The sequence below is a fragment of the Stylophora pistillata genome, chromosome 9 (assembly GCF_964205215.1).
Source record: "Stylophora pistillata chromosome 9, jaStyPist1.2, whole genome shotgun sequence".
Lineage (NCBI taxonomy): Eukaryota > Metazoa > Cnidaria > Anthozoa > Scleractinia > Pocilloporidae > Stylophora > Stylophora pistillata.
In genome coordinates, this window is record NC_142527.1 from 18,048,375 (window position 1) to 18,065,886 (window position 17,512).

Consider the following 17,512-nt stretch of genomic DNA (forward strand, 5'->3'; position numbering starts at 1 on the left):
CCTTAAGCACGAAAATGAGATTGCCTGTCTGAGAAACACAAGCTCTTAAATCCTATTATCCTTGCGTCAACACATCGTTAACCTTTTTCAGCGATCGACCGAACGATTTAAAAACATGCGACGAACACTCTGGTAGGGCTTTCAGTACTGAGTCAGACTGCGATATTCGATCAATTAAGAAAACAGAAAAACTGCGCCACTTTCAGTATCAAAACATGATTGCCTTACCTTAGTATAGTCAGGACGAGTGATAGACCTTTTTCCTGACAAATTTTCCTTTTTGTAGCCAATGCTGTATGATTTGACATGTTACTGACAAAGAGTCACACGTTACTCTTAAATGCCGATTAATGAGTTTCAAGACCACAAAACTCCATCCCGCCACACGTACAACGGAACTCACACTTAATGTAAGCAGCCCAAAAGGCCCCTTGTTTCAGTTTTCCGCATCATTTTTATCATAGATATTTAGTACTGTAGTTAAAGCGGAGTGTTTACGCGAAAGCGCGTTCACGGAAGCCTGACCAAAGAAGCTGTTATCCTAGTAACGTAGGTAATATGTGTGCGCGAAACAAGCCTGTCTATAAGAAAACAAAATGTCAAATACACGATAGGCTACTTTAAAAGCATAATAAGGCGGAGTATTTCATGTGGGGCGATTATATGTGCAATAATGTAGTTTTGGTTTTATCCGACTGAGTCGATTATGCAAATTGGCAATCGTAAGGAGTTTCAGAGCTGATGTTTGAGCGTTCGCCCTTTGTCAAAGCGAATGAAGAAAGTGTGGGTTGTGCGTTAGGCAACTTTTTGGTCAGAAGTTCACTACAAACTAGACCAACTCGGAACTTTCAGATGCGCTCGCGCACAATGTAAAACTTGTCCTTTCTTTCGTGACGTTGAGAAAATTTCGGGACCCAAACGATCTATTAAGATAACTGATCACTTCACGTACACCTCTGCCAATGTCATCTACTGCAGAACTTGCACTTATTGCAAAAAGATATACATTGGTGAAACAGGAAGACGACTAGGTGACCGATTCCGAGAACACCTTCGCGACGTAAAAATTCACAATGACGTATCCAAACCAGTCGCTAGACACTTAAATCTGCCTAATCATTCTAAGCAGCATAAAGCAGTCTGCGGTCTTTCCTTACATCCAGGCAGTTCGGAAAACTGCAGAACTCTAGAACAAAAATTCATTTTTCAAATCGGTTCCTAATCCCCACGGTATCAACGAACTCTTTTCATTCAACTAATTAATTCTTGGTTTTCTCGTTACCATGTTCCCACCGATAGCGCAGCTCCATCTTCTGCATATGAACACACACACACAACCCACAGTTCCTCCATTCCCCGTGACGAATGGCTAACGCTCAAAATGTCAGCTTTGAATCTCTTTGCGGTGGCCAATTTACATTATCGACTCAGTTGATAAAACCAAAATTACCTTGTTATGCTCACCCCTTTATTTATATGTGCAACAAGCAGGGAAAGTAGAATAAAATTAAGGGCAAATGGAGACCACATTAAATGTGTTGTACCAAGAAGTATTGTGTTCTGTGTGGTCAAGCTAATGGATCAAACTGGAAGGTGTTCGTTGAATCTTCAGTGTGTATATGTTCAGTGTGCAGAATACGAAACTGGGGCCTCATTTACAATAAAGAGAGGGGAAATGATAACTTATACTTTCGACCAGGGAGTAACTTGCACGTGATCTGGTCCTGCGCCTTAAACGAGGCAAATGTGGAATCTGCAACATTTAAATTCAATGAAATCTAAGGTGACGACTGTCAATTTGTTGTACTTATGAGTTGCGAGGTATGACAAAACACTTCATACGTTGGCTGCAAATATTCGCGGTTACTTGATGAAGTTTCTGCTATCACATAGCATTGGAAAATTCATAACGCAATCAGACCTCATCAAAGACGCTTAACCTGTGTAGATTTTAACGACCACATTTAATGTGGCGATGAAAACAAAGCAAAACTTTGACCAGAGGACTCAAAAGGATTTAAAAGCTAGCTCAGGTTTGCTGCGCGTTGTTAAAAAAAAAAAAAAGCATAACTTTGTGATGTATGCTGTCTCTGTACCATTAACAACCACACTCTTTTCAGCTTTAATCGACTACACAAGAATTATTCATAGATACATTTCCTCTCAGCCAAATTCAATATTCTGTGTCGTAACAAAAAGAAAGACAAAATTATCGTTTTGTTTAATCAGCTTTCTCTTCTTCGCCTTCTTGTTCATGTTCGTCCTTTATGTCCTTTTTTGGAAATAATAATAATAATAATAATAACGTTTATTCAAACCTCTTGCAGAAAATACTGAATTACAGGTTTATAAATTATATTAACAAGAATTAGGAGAAAAAAGGGGAAAAACTGTACAAAATGCATTAAACTACATACAAGTAAAAACAGCATGTACATAACAATGATAATAATACTAAAATGATAATAATGTTTATTATAAAAAAACGAGTATGTTTAAATCGGCAAGTACTTGACTATCACAAAATTAAAATCCGAAAACGAGATTTCCTTAAAAAGAAGGCAATTTCCTCCAATAACCCTGCTTTATGGGATCAATTTAGGCGTGCAAGAAACCAGGCAAACAACGCAATTAAACTTGCAAAGAAACTCTACGTTTCCGAAAACCTGGAAGCCAATAAAGGTAATTTGCGCAAAACGTGGCACGTGATCAACGAGCTAACTTCACGTAACAGTAGTAAGTCGACGAATATTCTGGAGATTAAGGTAAATGAAAAAATAGTAAGTAATCCTATAGACATTTCGGAAACTATTAATGATCACTTTACAAACGTTGCGCAAGTATTAGCACAAGATATTTCTGTCGTTGATATTGATCTTGAGTCTTATTTAGAACACCCTACTCATTCGTTTTCTTTACAAATTCCGAGCGTTGATATTGTATCTAACATTTTGTCAAAAATTGACGAAAAGAAAGCCACTGATCTTGATATGATTCCGAGTAAATTATTGAAAATGGCTGCTTATATCATCGCACCCTCTCTCACCTCAATCTTCTCTAAGTCTATCCTCACGGGGATATATCCAAATGATTGGAAAACGGCCAAAGTGACTCCTCTTTTCAAAAATGGTATTAAATCGGATCCTAACAACTATAGACCAATATTTGTAATCCCTATAATTTCCAAAGTTTTTGAAAGAATTGTTTACAATCAACTTTTTCGTTATCTAGATGATAACAAATTGCTATTGGGCTGCCAATCAGGGTTCCGTTTTCTAAATAGTACGCTTACGGCTTTGCTTGAGGCAACAAATTCTTGGTCGGTAAATATCGACAATGGTCTCTTAAACGGAGTTGTCTTTATTGACCTTACTAAGGCATTCGACACCATTGATCATGAAATAATCTTGCGCAAGATGTCATACTTGGGTGTCGATCTGGCAGCTATTAAGTGGTTCTCGTCGTACTTGAGTGGCCGAACTCAGAGATGTAGTGTCGGTGGCAAACTATCATCTGCCCGTACCCTCAGTTGCGGCGTGCCGCAAGGTAGCATATTGGGTCCTTTGCTATTTTTAATATACATTAATGATCTTCCCAACTCCTTGCGGGGCGCCGCACCAAGAATGTTTGCCGATGACACCAATCTTACGATATCTGCTAAGACATTAACGGAGCTTGAGCTAGCTCTAACCCCTGAATTGAATAACCTTAGCCGTTGGCTGAAAGCTAACAAGCTCAGTCTAAATGTTGCTAAAACAGAGTTAATGATTATTGGATCAAGACAAAGACTATCTGTCCAATGTAACGACTTAGAAATCAGAATTGATGACTAAATTATCAAGAGAGTCGACAAGACCAAATCTTTGGGTCTTACTATAGATGCCCAACTCTCTTGGGGTAGCCACATTGAAGAGATTTGCAAGAAAGTCTCTTCAGCTATGGGCGCCCTAAAACGTGTACGGCCCTTTATATCCAAAGAAACTGCAATTTAAATTTATAACGCTTTCATTATGCCCCATTTTGATTACTGCAGCCCCGTCCCCAGAACTATTAAACTGCAAGAAATCTGGTCGATACACAAATTTTTAGCGAGCCTCGAGCGTGAGGGGCTCGAGAAGACACTGGAACAACATAAAAACTAGAAAGAGTATGTCCCGACATAACACGCATATGATAGCTCATCTCTGAAACAATATCGCTTTGGGGGGTTATAGGATAAAGCTGTTCGTTGTTTTTTAAAGAAATATAATCGACCATTTTTGGCTTAGTTTGGGGAAGCAGTTACTACGTCGTGGCGGGTGTTTTTCATTCGTTTAGGCGCGAACTCATCCGAAAGTTCTTGAACTCAAGATGATGGGTTTGGAACAGCTGCATCGATGACGTTTCATACTTGAAATACCTACACTTATGTAAAGTGGTATATCTCTATTTCTATAAAAGTAAAGCACCCAGACAAAAAAATATGAAACCGCCTTTGTCGTATGAAGACATACTTTTAAGATAGTTTTGATAGAATGTATCAATTAAGTTTCTTCACAAGTCGTCTGTTGTTTACTCACTACCTTAGCCTTTGTTTACATGCTTAACATCACCATAGTAGCGTTGAAGTGGGTTTTGGGAGAGATTATCTTCGCCCTGATATTTGGCCAATTTTTAGTGCTTCCACGTTTTCCAAAGGCTCCTCTTCCCCCTTACTGTCAATATTGATTGCGCAGTATTCCGGAAAATCAAAGCTAGCCAAATTAGAATTTACACGTTCACGATCTGTTTACACTGCCTCTAACAAGAAATGAACTTCTATCCTTAATTCTAGATTGTAAAAGAAGTTAAAGGGGAAGTTTACATGCCAGCTAGTTCGCTCAACTTGCCAAAACCTTCACTGTTTTCTATAACCATTAGCAACGAGGAGAAATGCTACTCCCCTAGAAAGAAAAACGTTTTTATAAAAGGTCACCTCCCTATATGTTGTACTAAGTTCTCTGGGATCCATGTTTTTACTTCCGAATGGAGAAAGACACTATTTGCGTAAGAACGTGACAGAACACAACCTAACCATCAGATCATTGTGTTTCCCACAAAAAAAAAAACAAGCATACACAAAATTTGATGTGTTGCACTGTCATCCGAAAAGTTCATGTCGAAAAGTGACAGGATATTTGGATAAAAAAAAAGGAAACGGATGAAAAGATTGAAAATCGCTGTAATTTTCTTTTGCGGTAATGGTAAAACTAAAAAAGAATTTTAATGTTTCATCAATATATGTCTTTTTTTCTTCATCTCCGCGACGGGAAACACACTAATAAGTCAGAAGATAATCGGAAAGTTTGAAAATTGCGAGAAAAAAAATTAACGTGAAAAACTAAAAAAAATCTGTCTCCGATATTTTCACACACACATGCACACACAGAAAAAAAAAAACTAAACAAAACAAAAATAATACGATAAAAATGAAAATATGTTAACGTTCACCAAGTTGGTTTGACACCTTCCAAAATTACTTTCTTCGTTCACAACCAATGCGACTTGACAACTGCTGTTTAATTGAATGGATTTTTTTCAGCTTTGAATCCTTACAGATTACTTTAAAGAGAAGCACCAATACAGACGTCAGTTTAACTACAATTTCCTTGACTTTAATTGGCACAGGATACGAACTGATTTCGTTTCAAGTAGGGGGGACGCACGGCTAAATTCCAGTAAAAAGGAGAGATAACCCGGTCGTTGAACCCTTTGGTATTAAGACTGTAAGCACCACTGAATCCAATTCTTCCAACGTACCTTCTACTTATTTTCGTGCAAATATTCCCTTCGTGCAGCACTTTTCGAAGCTAACAGCCCTTTTCGTAAGTATACAGTGATTTTTGGGACTCAATTCGTCATTTATGATACATTTATACGTGTTTAGCCGCAAAAAGAAAATAGAACTCTCATTAACTTAAACAAATCAGCAGATATTACTGACAGTCCTTTCCACAACGACGTATTTTGCTCCCAAGTGATAATTTATACTAGTCCTCTTATTATTGCGAAATAAAATAATAAATACTTTGACACAGTTAACAGGGGCTTTTAGTCTTCCTTATGCTTCCCATTAAAACTCAATTAACGCTGAGCATTTTCATTCAATTTCCATTTTAATCAGAGGCTTTTTACGCACACTGGTCTTATGAGAAGCAATTATCACCTAGGCGAACAATGGTACTTTATTTATTTTCCATCTTACAAAAGTTGTCACCCTTAAAAAAAGATTAAACGATATAAAACCTTTACAAAAAGCACTTGACGAAGGAGACGTTTCTATTGTCCTACAGGAGCTAAAAGGTAACGAACATAAACAAAATCAGAGCTGCAATTTTTTTCCAACGCGGTGGTCATGATTATCATTTTGGACTATTTTCTGCACAATGTTTGCTTCTAGTTGAAATCGACTTCGACCAAATGTCCCAAATCAGACCACTCAATCGAGCTCGTTAAGCACTTGTCAAACCTCGCATCATTTCTTTCCAGCTGTGAGGCTCCTTTACTTACTGCTCACCATTCTTCAGATCTAAAACTCTTTTTCGCCATAATCCCTTTCGGAAAGAGAGAATTGATACTATGGTTACTAATTTTGCTTCTGACAAGAAAGAAACGACGCGTCCCTCGTCCCACTCACTTTTATTCTGACGTATCTAAATAGAAAAACATCGAAACTAATTTATTTAATTGTTAAGTTGTTTGCTTGATAGCATTCAGTGTGTGTCAAACTATCCGCTTACCTTTTTAAGCAAAATGGGTCAGTCTTGAATCCGCGAAACGCAAAAAATTATGAAAAAAGTTTTTAGACACAAAGGTTATCTTAGAAATGAATCAAATTTTCCTTCATCGATCTTGTACTCTGATACAAATTAAATGATACCTAGCTTAAAATGCTTGGAGCATTAAGAAAATCGGACACTAAAAGAGAAATTTCGATGTTTACTTTTTTAATCCCTTTTTTAGGATATCTAGATCGGACACTTTCTCGCAATTAACATTGTAAAACATCAATTTTTGTGCGTGCGATTCAGTTCTATTTCTGCAATACTTTAAGCGCTAAATCGGAAATTTATGGACTTGGCGGAAATTGCCATGTATGGGATCTAGATTAGAAATTCGCTTCAAATATTTAATTTTCCTTGGCCACTTCTTAAATTCTTGTACAATGAGGACATCAAATAACCTGGTTCTTTTCCCTTGCCGCAAAACACTCACCTCCTCAAGTTTGTATAAGAATGAAAATTGAAAATTTTAAGTTCAATTTCCTTCTAGCGTATTTTAAGTGGTGCGATTCGACAATAATCATACACAACGTTTCATTTGCAGGCCGAAATCAAGAATCTGTGTTTACAGTCATTAAAAATGAGGGAATTCTTTTTACCTGTAATGCGCACGTGTGTGTTTACAGTCATTAAAAATGAGGGAATTCTTTTTACCTGTAATGCGCACGTGTGTGTTTACAGTCATTAAAAATGAGGGAATTCTTTTTACCTGTAATGCGCACGTGTGTGTTTACAGTCATTAAAAATGAGGGAATTCTTTTTACCTGTACTGTGCACGTGTGTGTTTACAGTCAGCATGAAAATGAGGGAATCCTTTCTACCTGTACTGCGAATGTTCTAGAAATAACTTCTAATTAGTTATCGATGAGTTTCAAAACATTCATAGATAAAGATGCCACAGGAAGGGGGGGGAGGGGAATGGGTAAACCAAGCACCTAGATCAAGAAGACTAAATCGAAAATCGTGGGTGTAGAAATATCAGACTTGAAACAAATCTTTGAACTTTGATTTGGATAAGAATAGTTCTGCCCTTGCCAAAATTGAAAATTACTCCCTCTATGTAATGTTATACTCCATATCGTATGAGATAACTTTTGTACCGGTCTTATTTTGTTCATATTGTATCAAAACGTTATCAGATATAACGTCGGGGGACCAGTAGTCAATTATTGCCCGAGGAGGGGATCATACGGGAAAGCATAAGGTGATCAGTCGTCTCTTACAGAGTATTAAGGGATATATAGATAATGTAGTGTTTTATTTCACCCATTCACCCTCCCTCCCCCTCCTTGTCCCTTCTTCAGGAGCCTGGTTACGCAGGTACGGTTTTCTGATAGGATTAATAATTCGTGTACAGTTTGTCTACGGTAGTTGTGTACGTTCATGAAAAGGCTCCTCTATGAGCTTTTAAGTACTGGACGAGTACAATATATTGTACTGTTTGATACTGGTGTTTGCACATAGACACCAAGGGAGGGGGAATCATGAAAATTGTAAGTATCAATGAGGGTGGGGTCATTAGAATAAAACAGAGCCTTTTGACAGGTGCCTGAAAAGAATTTGAAGGCGTATAATACGTTTGTTTTATGATTAAGGAGGGAGGCGATAGGCTCAGAACTGTTCGTGACCCACCCCAGGCCTCCTCTTCTTTCCAGTTGTCGTATCAAAATCCCGCTCGCTTAGCTTACTGTGAAGTAAACTGGAGGAAGTCGAAATTCCATAGGGGCGAGAAATGAGGATTGACCAGTTCAACTGAAAAAATTATGCAGTAAATTTTATGTTTAAATACGCGTTAGCTTCAAATACGGAACTGCAGAGAATCATTATTTTGTTGTTGTTGTTGTTACCAGTATCGAGATCGAAATGACATAAAATAAGGATAATACGTCAAAATACTTATATCTGAAGTTTTCATAACGTTTCATGCTAATTCCCAATCTCAATCTAACCTAACGCATTTGCTTTCGTATTGGTGCACGATCCTCGCAGTAAAGAGCACTATCTGAGCAATAGTGAAAATCAGACCTGAAAAAATTCAGGCCTGTACGGGATTAGAACCACTCACCTCTACGATATTAGTGCAGCGCTCTACCAATTGAGCTAACAAGCCCACTGAGAGCAGGTCATCAAATTAGTCCGACATAATCCCGTAAGATGATAAATCAAACAACGAGTATATGAAATTCATATATCTGAACTGTGGTTATGGAAACTTACTTGTGCACGATCCTCGCAGTAAAGAGCACTACTTTAGCGGTAAAAATCAGACCTGAAAATTTTTTTTTTGTAGGTCTGATTTTCACTATTGCTTAAATAGTGCTCTTTACTGCGAGGATCGTGCACAAATACGTTTCTACAACCGCAGTTCAAATATATGAATTTCATATATTCGTTGTGTTTGATATTTGCTTCCGTAGACAACACATTGCCATGACAAACTTACTTCCGCTCAGATGTTTTTCGCCTTTTTTCTCTATTGGCATGGGATCGTGTAATTTCTCACGGAATGTTCTGTTACGCGTTGCGTACCATCCCGTGCGAATCGGGCATGCCGGGAACTTTTAGTTAGCCGGTGTCATGTGCTGGCGGCGTGTACACACTCTTGTCTCACTTTGAACATTTGCTAAAACAACTCACCGTTACGCAGCTAGAGACAGTCTCGTACTCAATTCAAGAATCTAACGGACGAGGCTAATGGAACAGTACACAGAATTGAAAAAGGTTGCCAACGAGGACTTATGCTTTGGAATGTAATTTAAGAGAGTATAATTCTAAATTTTTGATATATTTTTATTTCTACCAGTTGACATGATCCATAGTTTCCATGTATATCAGAAATCGGTCGTTGTGGCACTAAATTTTACACAACACACTAAAACATGATCTTGTAATATATTTCGACGATTCCTTGGTTTTCTAGAAGCCTGTTAGTACTTTCACCAGCTCATTTTCCTGAACAAGTTGCCATACAGGCTTCCCGAATTGGCGTGCAGGCGGAACAATCAAGCTCTGGAATCTTTATGCACGCTTCCGAACAGAGGTCATAATCCACGTCACACTGATTACAGGAAGTGGGAAGGGCTGATGATGGCAAGGCAGCAACCAGAAGAAGAACAAACACTATGGCACACTCCATCTGTTAACAAAGAGAGAATAACGGACATGGTTTTCATTATTGAAGAGCTCGGGATTATTTCTGGAAAACAGAAAAAATTAACTGCGCGAATTCCAGTTGATTAACCTGCAAAGCCGTCTTTCCCGTTTCCTTTTAGCAGGTGGAAACGAGCGGACAGAGAAAAGGAATGTTATCTTTATTCTGCTCTTAGGAGTTTCGGAAAAGCTTGATTTCAAGCCAATCGAGCGTGAGTCGCGCGGTAACATGCTACAAAATCAGAAACTTTTTAATTTTTTGCTAATTCCCTTGTACGATTTCCGTGTGACAAAATGAAACAAAAATAGCTGCCTACAAAAAAAATGATAGCTGTTCAGGAGAACGTGACGTTGCGTTACATTTATGGTATTTTTAAAATGAGTGACAAGGATCAAATGTCACGTACTTTTACTTCGTTCGAGATTTTGCCTTGTGAAGATCGAGTATTAGCCAAGGAGATTTTGTCCTTAGTCAGAATAAAGTAAAACTTTGAGTTTAACCGCGGATGTATTGAGTCGTTCTTAACAATAGCCTTAATAATATTATTTAAATGTTAACGATAATGATAATGATGCATTTCTATGGCGCATTCTCGAACTTTTTGATACAATTTTTGAAAAAGGTTCATCAAAAGAGGCTTTTAGCGGAAATAAATTAATTACGAAATTTTGCAACTGTCGGTGGATTCTCAACATATATGATCAGTGGCCCTTAAACAAGGCTCTTCGTGGTTTTCGCTCCGACGAAGGGCTAACGCTCGAAACGTCACCTTTTGTAACCGTTAAGGTGGCCAATTTACCATTTCAACTTTGTTGATATATTCAAATTTCTTCGTGGTTTTGTGTAATACCTGGCCAGAGACAACGAATGCAAGGCTCCTTAAAAAAACATTCAACATTTTAAATTGTCATCCATTGCATTGACAACCGTAGCTCTAGTTATCAAGCGGAATTATGATATTGAAAATGATGTGTGGGCAAATCAAAATTACTCTGAGTAAGCGCGTAGTCCGGGTCAGCGATAAATCGGGTGGCCGAGGTTAAAATTAATATAAATTAATGACGGAAATCTCCGTTTAATCGATTTGAGTTCGAGTTGGCGTGCGTATCGGATCAGCGACGATTTGATTGGCTCATGGTAAAATCATTGCAAACGAATTCTCTGTGGAATCGATTTTGGTTCGAGTGACGTTGGCACGAGGTACTCTGGTGGGGTTATTCCAATGTACGATTCAACTTCGAGCCCAAGTCAAGAACGAGTTACAAGTCAAGTGCGAGTCATGAGTCAAGTTTGAGTCAACTCAAAATTTTTCCCTCTGTATAAATAATGACATTAGACAAACAACTATTATCGTAGCTATCAAAAAGCAAAACAAGATCAAATATCAGTGAAGTCAATAAAATTCGCGGTCATCGACTAGTGTTGGAATTCACCTTCCACTCATGTATTCGTGACAGCGTGTCTCATACACTATGCATTACACGCATTATGAAACAGTATACAAAATTTTGTGATGCTCTGAAAGTCTTGAGCAGGTGAAACCCGTATGTCATGAGAAAATCAAGAAAAGGTGCATATCCTCATTACGTTGAAACAAGTTTTACGGAACATTTAATATCTTTTCTCCACACCGGCTGCGGAAAGAATGGTTAATTTGAGGCGCTCTTCTTGAATGGTTCCCTGTGGTCGAGTCCGAAAAATGCTGAGATTCTAGTTTTACTCCAAGGAACTTTAGACGGTTTGCCATTAAAATGAGACTTCTCCCTCAGATGTAAGTAAGTAAAAAAGTCGGAATCCGTGACGATAACTATTACATGCCCAGGAATGTTTCCAGTTTTTTCATGAAGCTGTACCCAGCAACGCATTGCAGACAGCCGTAAAAGCAAGTTTTTAGTTTAAAACTAGGTGTTCTTCTATTCCTGGTGCATCAATAGTTAACAGACATCAAACAAGGACTCAGGAAAAAAATAAAATAAAAAATAGCATTGACTCGAACTTGACTCGTGACTCGATTTCGACTCGAGAAATGGCAAAACGAGGTTTAGGTTAGCGAGGATTCGCTTAACAGCGAGAAGAATCGATTGCAGTAAATGTATGTCTCCGTCTAATCGATTTTGGTTCGAGTTGGCGCGTGGTCCGAGTTAACAAGGATTCGAGTTCCTGAGCGTTCACGCACAGTAACATTTGTCTCGTGAATCCCCGGTCGATCGATTTTGATTCGAGTTAACGCGAGGTCCGTAGGTATAATGATTACCAGGAAACAGTTTATAAAACTAGTTAAATTCAGCGTAAATATCTACTCAAATGGGAGGAGTCTTTTTTGGTCGGTTCATTGAAGTTTCTTACAGTTAGATGAAGAATGATGTTTGACAATTTCCATGAATTTCGCCGGGTGTAGCTATCTTCTCCTTTTAACTATTTCCCATTTTGAAAGGGAAAATCAATAACCGCTCACATAGCATTATGAGGTCAAAGGCATCATGGTTGGAAGGAATTTGAGGAAGACAACTAAAGAAATTTCTCTTAATTTTAAATGAAAGTGAACTTTTAAATTGAAATCTTAACTATTTGTGGCGTTACATCTGATTCCTTTTACCTTCACTGCAGCACAACTGATCAATCACTTAATCTTGGTTCCACGCTTGAAGAGATATGCTACTTCTGTGCTTTTCAAAAATGAATGAGCCGATAAACGAACGAACTTATATCAGCTTTTTGTGGCAATTATCGAAGCACGGTGTAACAAGCGGAAACGTTCCTTAATCAATGAATCAAAGACAACCGCATTATCGAAAACAATTACCTTGGACAGAAATGTTTGCTCCTTGTATAGCTGTGAAGGGCTCGAGAAGACACTGGAACAACATAAAAACTAGAGAGAGTATGTCCCGACATAACACGCATATGATAGTTCATCTCTGAAACAATATCGTTTTGGGGGGTTATAGAATAAAGCTGTTCGTTGTTTTTTAAAGAAATATAATCGACCATTTTTGGCTTAGTTTGGGGAAGCAGTTACTACGTCGTGGCGGGTGTTTTTCATTCGTTTAGGCGCGGACTCATCCGAAAGTTCTTTATCAAGATGATGGGTTTGGAACAGCTGCATCGATGACGTTGGATACTTGAAATACTTACACTTATGTAAAGTGGTATATCTCTCTTTCTATAAAAGTAAAGCACCCAGACAAAAAATATGAAACCGCCTTTGTCGTATGAAGATATCCTTTTAGGCAGTTTTGATAGAATGTCACAATGAAGTTTCTTCAAAAGTCATCTGTTGTTAGGGTTTAATCACTACCTTAGCCTTTGTTTACATGCTTAACATCACCATAATAGCGTTGAAGTGGACTTTGGGAGAGATTATCTTCGCCCTGATATTTGGCCAATTTTTAGTGCTTCGACGTTTTCCAAAGGCTCCTCTTTCCCCTTATTGTCAATATTGATTAGGCAGTATTCCGGGAAATCAAAGCTAGCCAAATTAGAATTTACACGTTCACGATCTGTTTACAATGCATCTAACAAGAAATGAACTTCTATCCTTAATTCTAGATTGTAAAAGAAGTTAAAGGTGAAGTTTACATGCCAGCTAGTTCGCTCAACTTGCCAAAACCTTCGCTGTTTTCTATAACCATTAGCAACGAAGAAAAATGCTACTCCTCTAGAAACAAAAACGTTTTTATAATAGATCACCTCCCTACATGTTGTCATAAATTCTCTGGGATCCATTTTTTTACTTCCGAATGGAGAAAGACACTATTTGCCTAAGAACGTGACAGAACACAACTTAACTATCAGATGACTGTGCTTCCCACAAAAAAAAAAAAAACAGGCATACACAAAATTTGATGTGTTGCACTGTCATCCGAAAAGTTCATGTCGAAAAGTGACAGGATATTTGGAGAAAAAAAAAAGGAAACGGATGAAAAAGATTGAAAATCACAGTAATTTTCTTTTGTGGTAGTAGTAAAACTAAAAAGGAATTTTAATGTTTCATCAATATATGTCTTTTTTTCTTCATTTTCGCGGCAGCAAACACACTAATAAGTAAGAAGATAATCGGAAAGTTTGAAAATTGCGAGAAAAAAATGAACGTGAAAACTGAAAAGAGTCTGTCTTCGAGATTTTCACGCGCACATGCCACATAGAAAAAAAAACAAACAAAACAAAAATAATACGATAAAAATGAAAATATGTTAACGTTCACCAAGTTGGTTTGATACCTTCAAAATTTCTTTCTTCGTTCACAACCAATGCGACTTGACAACTGCTATTCAATTGTATCGATTTTTTTTCAGCTTTGAATACTTACGGATTGCTTTAAACATATCAAAAGAGAAGCAGCAATATAAACGTCAATTTAACTACAATTTCCTTGACTTGCAGAGAATTGGCACAGGATACGAACTGATTTCGTTTCAAGTAGGGAGGACGCACGGCTAAATTCCAGTAAAAAGGAGAGATGATCCGTTGAACCGTTTGGTATTGAGACTGTAAGCAACACTAAATCCAATTCTTCCAACGTACCTTCTACTTATTTTCGTGCAAATATTCCCTTCGTGCAGCACTTTACGAAGCTAACAGCCCTTTTCGTAAGTATACAGTGATTTTTGGGACTCAATTCGTCATTTATGCTACATTTATACGTGTTCAGCCGGAAAAAGAAAATAGAATGCTCACTAACTTAAACAAATCAGCGGATATCATTGACAGTGATTTCCACAACGACGTATTTTGCTCCCAAGTGATAATTTATTCTAGTAGTCTTATTATTGCAAAATAAAATAATAAATACTTTGACACAGTTAACAGGGGCTTTTAGTCTTCCTTATGCTTCCCATTAAAACTCAATCAACGCTGAGCATTTTCATTCAATTTCCATTTTAATCAGAGGCTTTTTACGCACACTGGTCTTATGAGAAGCAATTATCACCTAGGCGAACAATGTTACTTTATTTATTTTCCATCTTACAAAGTTGTCACCCTTAAAAAAAGATTAAACGATATAAAACCTTTAAAAAAAGCACTTGACAAAGGAGACGTTTCTATTGTCCTACAGGAGCTAAAAGGTAACGAACATAAACAAAATCAGAGCTGTAATTTTTTCTCCGCCGTGGTGGTCATCATTACTATCATTTTAGACTATTTTCTGTACATTGTTTGCTTCTAGTTAAATTCGGCTTCGACCAAATGTCCCAAATCAGACCACTCAATCGACCTCGTTATGCACTTGTGAAACCTCGTATCATTTCTTTCCAGCTGTGAAGCTGCTTAGGGGTAGGACTAGGGTTCAGGGGCTACGTGTTAAGTGTTCAGTAACATTTGTCGCATATTATTGAATATTTGTATATTGGTTGCTTGACCACATCCCTTCAAACGACGCCTACGTTTTTTTTATTTTTTGAATCGTTTCTCTTGACAAAGACACGCACGCAACACAAATCACCAATGGAACTGGCGCGGAAACATTTACAATATTAAGGGGAAAAACTTAAACTGAACACGAAAACAGATCAATTTACTTACTACTCACCATTCTTCAGATCTAAAACTGTTCTCCGCCATAATCCCTTTCGGAAAGAGAGAATTGACACTATGGTTACTAATTTTGCTTCTGACAACAAAGAAACGACGCGTCCCTCGTCCCACTCACTTTTAATCTGACGTATCTAACTAGAAAAATATCGAAACTAATTTATTTAATTTTTAAGTTGTTTCCTTGATAGCATTCAGTGTGCGTCAAACTATCCGCTTACCTTTTTAAGCAAAATGGGTCAGAGTCTTGAATCCGGGAAACGCAAAAAATTATGAAAAGTTTTTAGACCCAAAGATTATCTTTGAAATGAATCAAATTTTCCTTCATCGATCTTGTGCTCTGATACAATTTAAATGATAGCTAGCTTAAAATGTTTGGCGCATTAAGAGAATCAGACAATAAAAGAGAAATTTCGATGTTTACTTTTTTAAGTCCCTTTTTTATGATATCTAGATCGGACACTTTCTCGCAATTAACATAGTAAAACATCAATCTTGGTACGTGCGATTCAGTTATATTTCGCCGATATTTACGCGCTAAATCGGACATTTATAGACTTGGCGGAAATTGCCAGGAATGGGATCTAGATTAGAAATTTCCTTCAAATATTTGATTTTCCTTGGCCACTTCTTAAATTGCTGTACAATGAGGACATCAAATAACCTGGTTCTTTTCCCTTGCCGCAAAACACTCACCTCTGGAAATTTGCATAAGAATGAAAATTGAAAATTTAAGTTCAGTTTCCTTCTAGCGTATTTTGAGTGGTGCGATTCGACAATAGTCATACATAACGTTTTATTTGCAGACCGAAATCAAGAATCTGTGTTTACAGTCATTAAAAATGAGGGAATTCTTTTTACCTGTACTGCGCACGTTCTAGAAATAACTTCTAATTAGTTATCGATGAGTTTTAAAATATTCATAGATAAAGAAGCCACAGGAAGGGGGGGAGGGGGGATGGGTAAACCAAGCACCTAGATCAAGAAGACTAAATCGAAAATCGTGGCTGTAGAAATATCAGACTTGAAACAAATCTTTGAACTTTGATTTCGATAAGAATAGTTCTGCCCTTGCCAAAATTGAAAATTACTTTCTCCTTGTAATGTTATACTCCCTATCGTATGAGATAACTTTTGTACCGGTCTTATTTTGTTCTTATTGTAGCAAAACGTTATCAGACACAACGTCAGGGGACCAGTGATCAATTATTGCCCGAGGAGGGGATCATACGGGAAAGCATAAGGTGATCAGTCGTCTCTTATAGAGTATTAAGGGATATATAGATAATGTAGTGTTTTATTTCACCCATTCACCCTCCCTCCCTCTCCTTGTCCCTTCTTCAGGAGCCTGGTTACGCAGGTACGGTTTTCTGATAGGATTAATAGTTCGTGTTCAGTTTGTCTACGGTAATTGTGTACGTTCATGAAAAGGCTCCTCTATGAGCTTTTAAGTACTAGACTGGTATAATATATAGCACTGGCATAACTGTATGATATTGGTAGTTGCACATAGACGCCAAGGAAGGCAACCTTGTTCCCAGGGCCTTTCCCTTAGCTGGGGGTGGAACCCCACCCCCAACTAAGAGAAAAGGCCCCGGGAACATATTTGCTTCCGTAGAAAACACGTTACCATGACAATCTTACATCCGCTCAGATGTTTGCCGCCCTTTTCCATTTTGGCATGGGATCGTGTAATTTCTCACGGAATGTTCTGTTACGCGTTGCGTACCATCCCGTGCGAATCAGGCATGGAGGGAATTTTTTGTTAGTTGTGTCATGTGCTGGCGGCGTGTACACGGTCTTGTCTCACCTTTAAAATTTGCTAAAACAAATCACGGTTACGCACCTAGAGACAGCCTCGTTCTCAATTCAAGAATCTAACGGACGAGGCTAATGGAACAGAACACAGAATGGAAAAAAGTTGCCAACGAGGACTTATGCTTTGGAATGTAATTTAAGAGAATAAAGGCTGATATTTTCGAAAGAAACTGTTTGGGGCTGCGTCGGTGGGAGTAACGAAATAATTTGG

The 17,512-nt window shown here is 37.9% G+C and overlaps 1 long non-coding RNA gene across 1 annotated transcript; it reads right to left on the bottom strand.

Moving 5' to 3' along the window:
• Positions 1-9,569: 9,569 nt before the first annotated feature.
• LOC148723610 (uncharacterized) lies at positions 9,570-12,742 on the bottom strand. Its single transcript, XR_015991990.1, has 2 exons — positions 12,548-12,742; positions 9,570-9,936 (listed from the first exon to the last, which is right to left on the bottom strand). It is a non-coding gene; the product is annotated as an uncharacterized LOC148723610 (long non-coding RNA).
• Positions 12,743-17,512: the final 4,770 nt, after the last annotated feature.